General features: G+C 41.4%; 1 long non-coding RNA gene across 3 annotated transcripts in view; it reads right to left on the bottom strand.

The window, feature by feature from the left end:
• Window positions 1–14,328, bottom strand: part of LOC112922145 (uncharacterized) — a 34,201-nt gene extending 19,873 nt beyond the window's left edge. For 2 of the 3 annotated variants that reach the window (XR_011997081.1, XR_003235394.2), the window contains exons 1-3: window positions 13,992–14,328; window positions 13,399–13,534; window positions 290–4,746 (exon numbers count right to left, since the gene is read on the bottom strand). This is a non-coding gene — a long non-coding RNA (uncharacterized lncRNA). The remainder of the gene's footprint in view (window positions 1–289; window positions 4,747–13,398; window positions 13,535–13,991) is intronic. The other variant, XR_011997082.1, reaches the window with a different exon arrangement.
• Between the last annotated feature and the right edge of the window lie 65 nt (window positions 14,329–14,393).

Genomic DNA, 14,393 nt, shown 5'->3' with positions numbered 1-14,393 from the left:
CTCTTACTATCTGAGTGACCTTGGGCAAGTTACTTAATACTTCTGGGCCTCGGCTTCCCCTTTAGAGTGATTGTGACAAAAACAGAAACTATCTCTTAGGGTTCTTTTGAGACTTAAATGTAACAACAAATGTGATATGCTTAGTCCAGAGCTTACAGCACGGGGCACTGAATAAATGCTAATCATTCCTGCTTTTTTATTATTACTAGTACTACTAATAATAGCAATAAATGAACATGCTAGCAGCTTCCAGGGCTGGAACAGCAAGACCCAGGGACGTCTGACTCACCAAATCGAAGCAGCAGAGCTAATGCTGGTGCAGGAGGGATTGGCATCAGTCCCAGGGGCAGGAATCTGGGAAAATAGGGCAAAATATTGTGTCTCAGTGTCTAAGTTCATCATCACCTGCAGTCAGCATCTCACCTCCATGCTCCATCCGGGTTGGACCAACAGAATCAGAGGCAGACCTCGAGAGATGGGAGGTGAGAACACACCCAGGTTTCAGGACTGGGCTTCAGACTCAGCAGAGAACAAAAGCAGGTGCCTGGGTGGGAGCAAGAAACAAGACAGCTGGGAAGGGCCACAGACTGATGCTCATGGAGCACCAGGTCTCTGGTCATCCTGCATGAACTGGAGCAGCAATTCCTCTTCAAACCCATCCAATCAGCAGAAGGCAGTGAGCTTGCAAGGAGCTGCCAAGATCGGCTCTCCAGCAGACTGAAGGCAGCACTGGAATGTGAGCTGTTCTTGATTGTAGGGATAAGGTCATCTTCCTGGACTAAAGGGAAGAATGAGATCAGCAATGTTAGGGAAATCACAGAGCCCACTGGGATGGCACATCACAGCAACTGCAGAGTGCTCTAGCAGGGAGCAGGGCTGATCATCTGAAACAGGAGGAGTCACCGGCTCTGTCAAATCTCCAGCTCTGCAGCAGACAGAGCCAACAGGTCCCAACCTCAGAGTCATCCTCAACAGAATCCTTTTGGATCTTGCCATGTACAGTGGTTCTCAGGGGGTATCAGAATCTGCACTTGAGCAAGATAGCCTTGGGATTCAAATGCACATTTCCATTCAAGAAGTTCTGCTAGGATTCCCTTATCAACTGGTAGGATTTAGCATGTGAGTTCAAACCTACTTTTGAACTCACTCCATTTTTGCTTTGAAAACAGACTGAAGTTGAAAGGTGCGGAAGGCATGAAGCATATCCCACATTTCAGAAATGATAAGCTTCTTACTGATCTGCCAGGGACTTTTGGCTCATGAGAATGTTCCCATGTAGCCAAAAGTAAGAGGGTCCTGGGCCAAGTGGAGATGGAGGTTTGGGGGGAAGCCAGTTAAGATATATGGGGAGTGGAACAGAAATTTGGAGCATGAGCACAGTAAGAATTAAGACTCTCCATCTGAAATTTTTAAGAGAGAGAGACAGAGACAGAGACTCTCCATGTGACCTGCTATGATTTCCTTCATTGTTTGATCATCTTGATTACTTGTTCTACTTCATCATTTGTAGGTTTGAGAAGATTGCACTCAATCAGCCATGCTGAGGTATACCAAGGAAAGATGATTTTCTCTGGGTTGGAATTGTTCAGTGGGAGCTGTCGCAGGCACCAGGAACTGGTGACCAGGGAAGTTAGATAGTGGGAATAGGAGAAAAGCAAAAGTGTGGGGGACCCTCCCACTTGTTGGCTTTCTTTCTTCAAGACTGTGTGTGGGGCAGCCTGGGTGGCTCAGTGGTTTAGCACTGCCTCCAGCCCAGGGCCTGATCCTGGAGACACTGGATCGAGTCCCACATCAGGCTCCCTACATGGAGCCTCCTTCTCCTTCTGCCTATGTCTCTGCCTCTGTGTGTGTGTGTCTCTCTCATGAATAAATAAATAAAATCTTTAAAAAAAAGAAACCTAAGTGTCTATGTCTTTGTGTAGGCATGAATTTCATGAAGGTGCTTTGTCAGCAGTTAAAATATTTGCTGTCTGTGGCTTCCTTTGAGAATCCTCTAAAGGGAATGAACCCTTTCTCCCTATCTCCCCACCTGTCAAATATAGAGACATACATATGCTCAAAGCTTGGCATACAGTTTAAGGGGGTTTTGGAACTCCTATATCTTGTGGACCTCAAGTTAAGAACCCACACCTGGCACCTTCCATACATTTTTATTTTTTCTTTGGATCTATAACCTAAGACCTTCACCAAACCATTGTCTAAATAAATAAGATGATAACCGGGTTGCTTCCCATTGGTGGGGATCAATGAGAACTAACGCATCTTTGAAAGAATGAATGGTCCTACACCAGATGTGCTATTTAAGCTGGAGATAACCAGGGAGCTCATAATAAACACTAGTGACCAGGTCAAAGGCTATGATTCAATTGATCTGAGTGGAGTCCAAGCACCCACCTTTTTTTTAAGATTTTATTTATTCCAGAGAGAGAGACAGAGAGTACTCGGAGGGAGGAGCAGAGGGAGAGGGACAAGCAGACTCTAAGTCCAGCAGGAGCCAAACACAGGGCTCAACCTGGGGCTTAATTCCAGGACCCTGAGATCATGACCTGAGCCAAAACCAAGAGCCAGACACCTCATCAACTGAGCCATCCAGATGCCCTACTCCCACAAATATTTGTATTTCTTTAAAGCTCTCTAGGTGATTCTAAAGTGCATCCTGAGTTTAGAATCACTGATCTAGGGGGATTTTGTCCGGAACTGAGTCTGGGGTAAGCAGTGATCACTAATCTGCTCTCCCCTGTCCCTCTCAGCTGCTTCGGTGTACAGGAAGCAGGTGTGCCCAAACTTGGGCAGTATGAGATGAATGTCTTCTATTCATACCCTTTCCCTCGGATACAATCCTGTTTCTGTCCTAAGCAGGAAACTTGGAACATATGTACACACACACACACACACAAACATAAAATCCAAGGTTAAGAAACACCTGCCAATAAACTGTGAATCTTCACCTCTGTCATCCCTCCTCCATCAATGACAAAGGTCTTTCACAAACAGGGTGGGGACATTGCCTCTGACCTCACTCACAGAGCCTTTCACCACTTGTGGGTGTGAAAACTCAGGTGAGCCACTTGGTGTTTAGTAAACATAAGTATCTCCAAGCTACTTGCCTGGAAGTCGACCTCTGATCCATGTGTGCATATCATTTTCATATGCATTTGAAGGGGTGGATTTTTCCAGTCAACTCATAAAGTAAGTTACATCTTTGAAAATTACTAAGCAGCAAATTTAAAGCTTGTGGGTATTGGTAACAAATGTGATGAATTACCTAATTGGCAGTCTTAAAGCTCCACTTGGAAACATTCATTACTTCTAATGGCTTTACAACACACTCTTCATTTTGGGTTTTCAAGGATAGAGAGATACATGGTTGCCACACCTTGGTGGCTGGTTAGTGTCTGGCTTGTCCTCTAGAAGGTGTGTATCAGCCACTGTTTGGTTGCAGAATCTGTAGAAACAGTGCCTCAGCAAATAAGGTTTCCTTCAAGGAAACATTAATCTCACACCCCAACCCACCATGTCCAATTTTAAAAAACTTCTGACTCTAGGGCCACCTGGGTGGCTCAGTGGGTTGAGCATCTGACTCTTGATTTCAGCTCAGGTTACAACCTCAGGATCTCAGGATCATGATATCAAGCACCACATTGGGCTCTATGCTGATCTGTAGCCTGCTTAATATTCCCCCTCACTCTCTTCCTGCCCTTCTCCCTCTTTGAAAAAACCTGACCCCAACTCAAAATTTGTGATAATCAATTAATTTTCTTTATTAACAATAATTGGACTACCTCTCTGCTAGCCTAAGTGCAATGAATAAATGAAATGGATTGTTTCAACTCTGCTAATGAGACTCAAAGTATATTGGGCCCAATGCAACTGAGAGTTCTTCATTGTTTCCCCAAGTAATCCATGATGGTGTGGCTTGAGGTACAAAATCAAGGTTGTAAGTTGGTCTCAATATACCATTGAAAAGTAGTGTCCTGTGATGCTCAGATTTGTGAGAGCAATTAGACTACAATTTGAGCACACAGCTTGGATTACTACCTGGGATCCTTATTCCATATATTTGTGGGAAATGGCCTAGTTGAGAACATGTTTAAAACACATACAAGGGCACCTGGGTGGCCCAGTTGGTTGAGCCTCTGCCGTCAGCTAAGGTCATGATCCCAGGGTCCTAGAATAGAGTCCTGCATAGAGCTCCCTGCTCTATGGGGGTCTGTCTGCTTCTCCATCTGCCCCCTCCCCTGCTTGTGTTCTCTCTCTCTCTCTCTCTCTCATGCTCTCTCTCACTCTCTCAAATAAATAAATAATAATTTATATATTATATAATAATAAAATATTTTTAAATAAAAAAATAAAACACACACAAATCCAGTCATTCAAAATTCTAAAATTCTTCACAGGGCACAAGTGACATTTGAAGCTCCCTTTAAAGATTACAATTACAAATGTGATTTTATTTATTTTTTATTTATTTTTTTTAAGATTTCCTTTTTTAAAATTTTTTTTATTCATAGAGATGCAGAGAGAGAGAGAGAGAGAGAGAGAGAGAGGCAGAGACACAGGCAGAGGGAGAAGCAGGCTCCATGCAGAGAGCCTGATGTGGGACTTGATCCAGGGTCTCCAGAATCATGCCCCAGGCTGCAGGCGGCACTAAACCGCTGCACCACCGGGGCTGCCCACAAATGTGATTTTGTTGTGAGCTAATAAAACATACTTCTCAGCATCTTAACGGGACCTTTTTTCTTTCCCCTAGAAGGAAGAAATGACAGAAATGAAATCATTAGTTACTGTTGCATGAAATAAGGTAGTTCACAGAGAACACCTACATGTTCTCCCTGGATCTTAATTGTGACTAGACCAACTTTGAAGAAACTGAAGCTTAAGAAATGCAAATAGCTTGTCCATGGTTATGCCTTCAGGAAGCAGCAGAGCCAGGGCTCAGAAGCAGGCTTTTCATACTCAAACCCTGTCTCCACCACCATCATCTTACGAACAACAACGAGGGCCCCGACTCACTGGACCCCTATTGTATACTAGGCACCTCAAGGAATGCTCCATTTAACACAAGAAATGCATAGACAGCAAAGAAGGCATTTAACATGTAAAGCCCAGAGAACTTAGTCCCTTCCTCAATTTTACTGAGGAGGTGCTAGTAGTAATAGTAGTAGTAGTAGTAAGGTTTGGCCCTGTGGCCTTCACAATGAGGCAGAAAATCTGCATTCCACGTGCCTCTGAACATCCATCACATAATACGCCCACTCAGCAGCTTGTAGCCCTGGAGCCAATGCCAAAGGCCAAGCGGTCTAGCCATCTTGACTGTGATGTGGGGAGCTGGAAGTCTTCCCTGCCTTGCCTGATACTGTGCTCCCTTGTAACCTAAGTGGTCCAAAGGACACAGAGAAGTTGACACTTGGAATACATGAAAGGATTTATCATGTTTATACTGTTATGCTTTAGTTACCCCGTTTGCCTGGAATCTACTTGACCCTTGAAAAAAACCTGAGAGGGCTTCATGGGCCTTGGAATCTAACAGATGGAGAAAGTCCACTGAGTGCTGAGGTGCAGGAGCAGGTACAAGCAATAGTCTTCCGATATGCTAGCAGAAGCCAATATGAAAATGTACAGGAGGAAAAAAAATCCCATTTATATCAAAATAGTATATTGAATAAACTGCACTAGAAACGTGCAAGACCCACATGAAGAAAAAGATAAAATTTTATTGAAGAACACATAAGCTCTTGGATGTGAAAACTTAATATTTATAATTCTAATTCTCTACAACTTAACTGATAAATTCAAACTTTTTCCAACATTATTCCAATTAAATATCTAGATATTTTTTATGGAAACCTGAAAAGTTAGTCTTACATATCTTCAGGAAGATAAAATACATAAAAATAGCCAAAGTAAAATGTGAAGAGAATAGAAATGAGGTATTATGTGCTCCACTAATAATAAAAAATTACTCCAGAAGAACCTAAAATGAACAAAAACGTTTTGATGCAGGGACAATGGGTCAGTACAAGGGAGAGTAATTAAAAAAAAAAAAAGACCGATGGATTTATGTCAATTCATTATGTGATAAAATGAATATTCCATATAGTGGAAAAAGGAAATAATAAATTACAATAAATTATGTTGGAGGAATTAGCTATCTCTTTGGGGAGAAATACTTTTCTTTACAACATACTCAGATTTAAGGAGCTTAAGGTAAAAAAATTAACAAAAGGAGAAAATATAGGTAAAGTTTTCATAATCATGGTAAAGGGAGAACCTTCAAAAAAAAAAAAAAGCAAGAAAGATGAACTGCCATTTTGTAGAACAGAATAGAATGAAAATATGTTCATTCTCACTCATGTTCATAAAAAGGTACATTTAAGCCCCAATGAAATACCACTTTCCACCCAACTGATTGGCAAAAATTTTAGGCTTTTTTTATCCAATGTTGGCAAGATAAAAAGTGATTCCACGCACTGATGATGAGGGTACAATCTTTTGGGAGGGCAGTTTGGCAATATCTACTTAAATTTAAAATGACATGTCCTTTGACCCAGCAATCACACTGTCGGGTTTCTACCTTAGGGGAAATAATTACGCAGAGACTGACAGAAGGGTGTGTGCAAAATTACTATTAAGAGTTCCAAAGCAAAGGGAACATAAATGCTTATTACCGGGCTGTGATTATACAAACAATGGTGTAGTCACACCATGAAATCTTAGGTTATTCATAAAAACTCTGAGGCAGACCTTTACGTCCTGATTAAACAGGCTTCAACATAGTTGGAAGTGAAGAAAACCCAGGTACAGAGCCCATAACTAGAGTATGACTTTATGTGCTTGTGCATACCTGTGTAAAACAAACATATAAAACTATATAAACGCACATATGCTTGCAAAAGTAAATACTAAGCTGGGAATGGTGGCTATGGCTTCAGACCAGAGAGGAAAGGTCTGAATGGGATCAAAACAGGAGCATGGAACTCTACTCCACTCACATGCTCTCTGCTTGAGTCCACTGGAAAACAGTCTTGATTCATAAAGTGATTTTTTTTAGCGTTTTTACCATTTACAGTGTAATAAAGCTTTATAATTTACACTGGTAATTTTATTTTTGAATTCAATTAGAAATCCTCATAAGCCCCCAAATATCTGCAAGAAGGTGTCTTATGAAATCCATACGTGGTCATTTTGTTCAGAGCAGACGCCTGTGGGGTAAAACGATAGTTGTAAAGGACAACTAGATAGAACAGATGATGTTTGGTCACAGATGAGCTCTTCCTATCGATTCTGCATTCAATATGGATCTAACTATGTTTATTTAAGATCCTTAATTGTTACTTATCTTACTTGTCTTGGTTTTATGTTTGCCTGTTCAGTTTCAGTAATGGAACTATAATCTACCATCAGTTCATTTGCAGGAAACAACTCCTTTCTCTGCTCATTTCTATCGCTATCACCATTCAACTACATTACCTATGCAAGAACCCTGCAGGAAGAAGGCAGGACCTTTCTGCTATTCAAAATAATTTATCTGTAGCAAAAAGTTCGGTGTTCCTTAAAAAAAAAAAAAAAGATTCTATTTATTTAATAGAGAGAGTGAGAGCACAAGCAGGAGGAGCAGCAGAGGGAGAGGGAGAAACAGGCTCCCCACTGAGCAGGGAATCCAATTCAGGGCTAGATCCATCCCAGAATCCCAGGATCTCAGGATCCCAGGATCCCAGAATCATGACCTGAGCTGAAGGCAGATGCTTAACCAACTGAGCCACCCAGGCACCCCAAGTCTGGTGTTCTTACAGGAACTTCTGTCTCTCCACAAATGGGAGGATCAAACAAATTTGTCCATGGCATTTTCTTTATTGGTCATATTTTGGGCTTGTTTTGTTGTTGTTTCCTAGTCCTAGGTCAGTTGTCTATTTCCCCATATGCTTTCTCCCTTCAAACTTTCCTTCCAGAAAAAAAAACAAAAAAAGCTCATTTCAGTTATTTCCTCTCCAGCTGCCACCAATCATTTTTGGAAGAAGGTAGAGGATCACTTTAGGCTGGTGGAGAAACAGATACTGCAGCACAGTGCTAATCATTTCCAGGAGAGTATCCTAACATAGAGGGGAACCCCTCAACGTCAATATCATGCAAACTGTGCTGGTAGGGAACCCCAGCTGGGAGTGGTGAACAACTCTTCTTTCCTCATATCAAAATAAATTAATCATTTTTCCTTCTTCCTTTCTCTTCCATCCTTCTTCCCTTCCCTCCTTTCTCTTTTCCCCCTAACCATGATACTGAAGAGTAATGTTACAAATGGAATGCCTTGGGTTTGACCTTGGCCCTGTCACTTAGTGACAATGGAAAGGGAACAAAGGCACTCCATTTTCTGAACTTTGGTTCCCTGTCTGTAAGCTTGAATCTCTATCCCAAAATGCCCCCTCACAGGAAATGTTGTAAGGTTAAAGGGATTACACATGTTGAGCCCCTATGCTGATATTCAGTGAATGTTCGGTAAGGTGAGGTCCTTATTTTTCCTAGAGATCTTTGCTTTGATCTTGATTTCCAATTCAGGTAGCACCTGAGTTTCAAACATCAGCAAGCATATAGGTGCAGCCTCCAAATAAAAATCAAGGTATGAGTGAGCACAAATTAGAGTTACCAGGTAAAAACAGTGAGGCAAAAAACAAGAGGAATGAGTCTACTCTTCAAAAAGATAAGGAATGTGTGTTGGTACTTATGCAGCATTTTAATTACCTTTTTAAGATCTGAAGGATCAGGAAAAATGAATTCTAATGCTGGAAAATGAAGAGTCACACAGGAGAACACTTCTTTGCCAGTGTTTATAACTAAAACTCTGAAAATTTTTAAAAAAGGGGAGGAGGAAGGAGGAAGAAAAGGAGAAAGAATAGCAAGTATCTGAGCACTGCCTTAGAAAGGGAAGTCAAAACTTAAAAAGCAAGCCACCTTGAGTGTCTGGAGGGTTTTCTTTTACCTCCGGGCTTGGAATCAAGGATGACCCCACTGTAGAACTATAAAGCAGCCATGGGCAGCAAAAATATCATAGGGCTCCCCTATCTTGTAGTCAGAGAACCAAGAACAAGGGTTCCTGCAAGCAGGAGACTATGGGGGAAAAATCACTGTTGCTATTTCGGAATAATTTCAAACTTCCAGAAAATCTGCAAAGATAGTCTAGCATTCTCATGCACCCCTTACTCACTTTACCCCATTGTTACCAACTTACATTATCACAATCTATTTTTTAAGACTCAGCAACTATTCATTGGTACAATTGTCATGTGTTATTACATGTACATTACTATTCCACAATGCCAAACTTCATGTGGATTTACTAGTGTCCTTTTCTGTCCTGGGATACGATCCAAGGTACCATATTGCATTTAGTATCATGTCTGGGAGTTTCTCAGTCTTGTCTTGTCTTTACGGCCTTTAGAGTTTTGAGGAATGCTGATCAGATATTCTGTATAATGTCCTTGACCTTGAGTTTCCCTGATCTTTTGCTCCTGCTTAGACTGGAGTTACTGGTTTGGGGAAGAATATCAAAGGGAGGGATGTGCTGTTTTCATGACATCCTATAAGAGGACAATGTTACCAACATAATGGTCACTGATAAAGTCAATCTGGCTAATCTGTTTTCTGGGCTGAAAACAAATCACTAAGTCTGGTGCAAAGTCAAGGGAAGAAATTCACTTACTAGGAATTCAGCTATAAGGAAGATATGACTCTTCTCCTCCATCTCTTTATTTATGTAATCATTTACTTGTATCACTATGGATTCACCTAGATTTCTTTTTTTCTTTTCTCTCCCTTTTTTCTTCCGCCCTGCCCCAAGAGTGGCTCTGGTCCTGGAGCTGCAGTGAGATGGTCATATTGGCATTACCTAAAACCTAAGCAGAAAATTTGCCTTTCTGGCTAGAGGAAATGGAAGAGACCCCTGAAGTTTAGGGGCATCCACACCTTTTTCTCTTTTCCTTACTGTTTTGCCTTTAGAGTGATCCCAGTTGTACAACTTGTCAAGATCTGTGGCTGAAACTTCTAGGGAAATAGCAAATTTCTATCCAGAGGATTGAAGAAAGGGGCCCCTGGAAGACATAAAAAAAATGGGACAAATACTGGAGAGGAAAGAAATGGAGATGAGTATCCCTTAATTCTGTGTATGAACTGACAGAAGTCCTGGGCTCATTCTGAGCTCTTCACATGGATAAAAGATCCAGAGCCAAACAGCAAAGGATCTGAGAACTGAATTGACATTGGAGCCACTGCCCAGAGAATGTGAGTCTACAACAGTCTGAACACACCCAAGTTCACTGTCCCTTAAATGAAAACAGTTGACATTCTCCAGAGGATTTTAATATAATGTAATATTCAAAGTGTCTAAGATATAATCTAAGATTTCTAAACATATGAAAAACTAGAAAGTGTGACTGATTCTCAAAGGAGTAGTCAGATGTTAAGTTCAAAATTACCCAGGTATTATTTTTTTCAAAAATCTTTAAATAACTATTATAGTCATGCTCAAAGAGACAGACATTCCTTATGAATGGAAAGATAGATGTTCTCATCAGGGAAACAGAAACTATTCCTTTAAATGAGTATTTTAGAACTGAAAAATAAAATATCTGAAATAAAAAATTCACTGGATGATCTGAATAATACAATGAAGGTGACAGAGCAAAGAGTCTGTGAATTTGCAAACAGATCAATAGAATTTACCCAATTTCTACATCGGGGGGGTGGGGAGTGAAAAACTTAGAGTCACAAGTTCCTATGGGACAATATCAAAAAGATCTAATATTTGGGGATCCCTGGGTGGCTCAGTGGCTTAGCGCCTGCCTTCAGCCCAGGGCATGATCCTAGAATTCCGGAATCCCATCCCACATGGGCTCCCTGCATGGAGCCTACTTCTGCCTCTGCCTGTGTCTCTGCCTCTCTCTTTCTCTCTCTCTCTGTGTGTCTCTCATGAATAAATAGATAAAATCTTTAAAAAAAATCTAATATTCATATTTAAGTCTCAAAAGGAGGGGAGAAAGAGATTGGTGTGAAAAAAATCGGAAGACATAATAACAGAAAACATAAATTTGGTGCAACACATAAATATACAGTGGCAAGAACTCCACACAAAATGAATTCAAAGAAAACCAAACCTATCCACATTGTATTCAAATTTATGAAAACTAAAGATAAAAATATTGAAAGCAAACAGAAAAAAATAACCTGTTACATATATAGGAACAACAATTTGAAGGATGGCTTGGTTTCTCACTAGAAACTAAAGTTCTCCTAAGACAATGAAACATATGTCAAGTGCAAAGAGAAAAGAACTTTCCACTCAGAATTCTATATGCAGCACACATGTCTTTTAGTAATGAAGAAGAAAACTAAAAGAATTCCTTGTAGCAGGCCTTCTCCAAAACAAATGCTAAAGAAAACTCTTCAACCTAGAATGTTCCCACGGGAACTTAGAACTTCAGAATAAAGGGGTGCCTGGGTGGCTCAGTCGGCTAAATGTCTGCCTTTGGCTCAGATCATGATCCCAGGGTCCTGGGACCAACCCCCACATCGGGCATCCTGCTCAATGGGGAGTCTGCTTCTCCCTCTCCCTCTGCCTCTCTGTCTGCTAGTGCTTCCTCTCTAGCTCTCTCTCATAAATAAATAAAATATTTAAGAAAAAAAAAGAAAGAACTTCAGAATAAAGAAAGAGCAAAACAGAAACAGAGGCACAAATCAAGCAAATAATAACATGATACACCTGACACTAACTATATCAAAGATTACATTGTATGTGATGGTCTAAACGCACAAATTAAATGATGGAGATTGTCAGATTAGATTCTTTATTTTTTAATATGGTATATGCTGCCATATTAATGCTAGCGAACTTGGATGGATACTCATAAAAATGTATGCACAATAAAAATGGGATTTTATCTGTGAATGAAGTGGGTCACCATGTAATTATCAGGTGCTTAGTCGTAGAATAGTTTTTAATATCCTCCTTTTTCAAGGTTTGGCTGAGAGAGCTCTGCTCTATAGCAAATATGGCCAGGCCCACTTAAGCCAGTCGAACGGCTCTAGATTGACCACATAACAGCCATTTGCTACAGAGCTATGATTTTGTTTAGCCCCCAGAGAAAAATCACTGATCAGAGCGAACTGTAAGTCTCCTTTCTTTTTGCCAGTTAATGACCTATGGGTGCACAGATTGAGTCAGTTTGCGCCAACACCATATAAGAAGTCTATTTGGGGGCATGTAGGAAATATATTTTCTTTCTGAGAGGAGAGAGAAAGAAAAGGAAAAAAAAATTCACTTTTTTTTTCCTTTGGTGAGCATGGACTCCCTCTACTTTATTATTTAAATTCTATTTTGAGATAATTAGAGCTGGGCAGCCCAGGTGGCCCAGCGGTTTAGCGCCACCTTCAGCCTGGGGTGTGATCCTGGAGACCCTGGATCGGGTCCCATGTCAGGCTCCCTGCATGGAGCCTGCTTCTCCCTCTGCCTGTGTCTCTGCATCTGTGTGTGTGTGTGTGTGTGTGTGTGTGTCATGAATAAATAAATAAAATCTTTTAAAAAATGACTTTAAAAAAAGAGTAATGAGAGCTGTGGTAACCAATGCTACCAGGAAAGGAACTGAGTATGGTAGTGGAATCCAATGAACCAACCCTGACAGCACCTGCCATTGGACTTCCAGTTATGTAAACAAGAAATATACTTACTGTTTAAGCCAATGTTTGGCTGTACATTCTGCTACCTGTAGCAAAGAGAGCCTGATCTTTCTTAACATAGAATGCCTACATATGTGCAATTCTGCCTTTTGGGCATAGTGGGGGGGGGCGTTACCCTTTCCCCTTTCTCATACACTTAATTTGGAAGGGGGGAGTGGAGATAGAGAAGAACATCTGCTTAGAGAGGATTAAGATATAGTAGAGTAAGAAACAGAGTACCATTCATTTATTGCAGAGCCAAACAATACTGTATAGGTTGGGATTCAATCAAGTCAAGGTTATCGAGTGCTGATTGTGTCCTACAGTCTGTGTTAGGTAACAAAGGTACAGCAATGCGGACAGTGCACTCCAATGATAGTGATGAAAAATATCCAAGTAAGTACACAAGGTGAGGTGCGTTATAAAGAAAAGTGGCCAAGTCATAGCATATGGAGACTCTTCGAGATAAAGTGATGAGAAAATAAGAGCTATTTCAGAAACGTATGCAGATATTTGTGGCCCTTTCCACTTCCTTTCAGAAGTGATGAAGACGCTTGGAGGTTGTAAAGCTTTAGTAAAGTTCCACGTTAGTAATTTAAACTAAAAGAAGGCAGTAAAGCAACCTTTCATTTGGGATCCTTAAAAAGGGGGGGGGATAGCTACTTCATGAAAGGTTTTAAATCTCAATATGAGGGGTACCTGGGTGGCTCAGTGGTTGAGCATCTGCCTTTGGCTCCGGTCCTGATCCTGGGATCCTGGGATCTAGTCCCATATCTGGCTTGCCACAGGGAGCCTACTTCTCCCTCTGCGTATGTCTCTGCCTCTCTCTGTATGTCTAATGGATAAACAAATAAAATTTAAAAAAATCTTAATTCAAGGGCAATCATTCCGTGATAACTGCTCACAAACTTGGAATTTTAATAAGGAAGGGACTTAAAAGGGTTAGAAAATGGCCAGATAACGTTAGCTACGATGGTATAAAAAAAAAAAAACAGAATAGAAAAGGAATGGAATATTAAAGAACAAAATGAAAATGAGGACAGGCGAAAGGAGGTGGAGGTGTGGAGAACAAGTCATCAAGGCGCCTGGAAGTCTTCCGGGATTATGACAGGGAGGTCAGGAAATCCTTTTGGGTGGAGCAGAAACTTGGAGAGCATATATTGTTTAGAAACAACCTGATTCATGACCTTGTTTACAACAGGTAGAGTCAGTGTTCTGGGCCATTCCCAGCTTGGAAAGACCGTGAGCCGTGGTGAACAGCTCGGTTGGGGGTGGGGGTGGGGGGGTCGTACCAGATTGAGAATCACAGCCTTCATCCCTCCAGTCTGCAGCTCCCATTCAGCCTGGGAATTCCGAAACCCCCAAGAGGCGAGGCTGGGGAACCTGGAGGTCAGTGGTTGCCAAGGTACCCATTAAGGTTTCCAGACAGCCGCCCCCTTAAACTCACAAGAGAATTATAGCTGAGTCCCATTTTGCAGGGCATCTATTTCCCCACGAATACTGCAGATGAAATCATACATACAAGGGCGTTGGCAGTCACTACTTCATATTCCAGGGCGAACCCCACGACCTGGGCAAAGAGCCGCCCCTCGGCCAGAAACCCCGCCCCCGTTCGTAACCAGGGGAACGGCCGACACTCCGCGAGCCGGAGATTCCCGGTTCCGCCCCCTCCCTGACAAATATTGTTTCCCACT

Source organism: Vulpes vulpes, chromosome 14, assembly GCF_048418805.1.
Source record: "Vulpes vulpes isolate BD-2025 chromosome 14, VulVul3, whole genome shotgun sequence".
Lineage (NCBI taxonomy): Eukaryota > Metazoa > Chordata > Mammalia > Carnivora > Canidae > Vulpes > Vulpes vulpes.
Note: the sequence above shows the minus strand (reverse complement) of the source record. Positions and strands in the feature narration are given on the sequence as shown.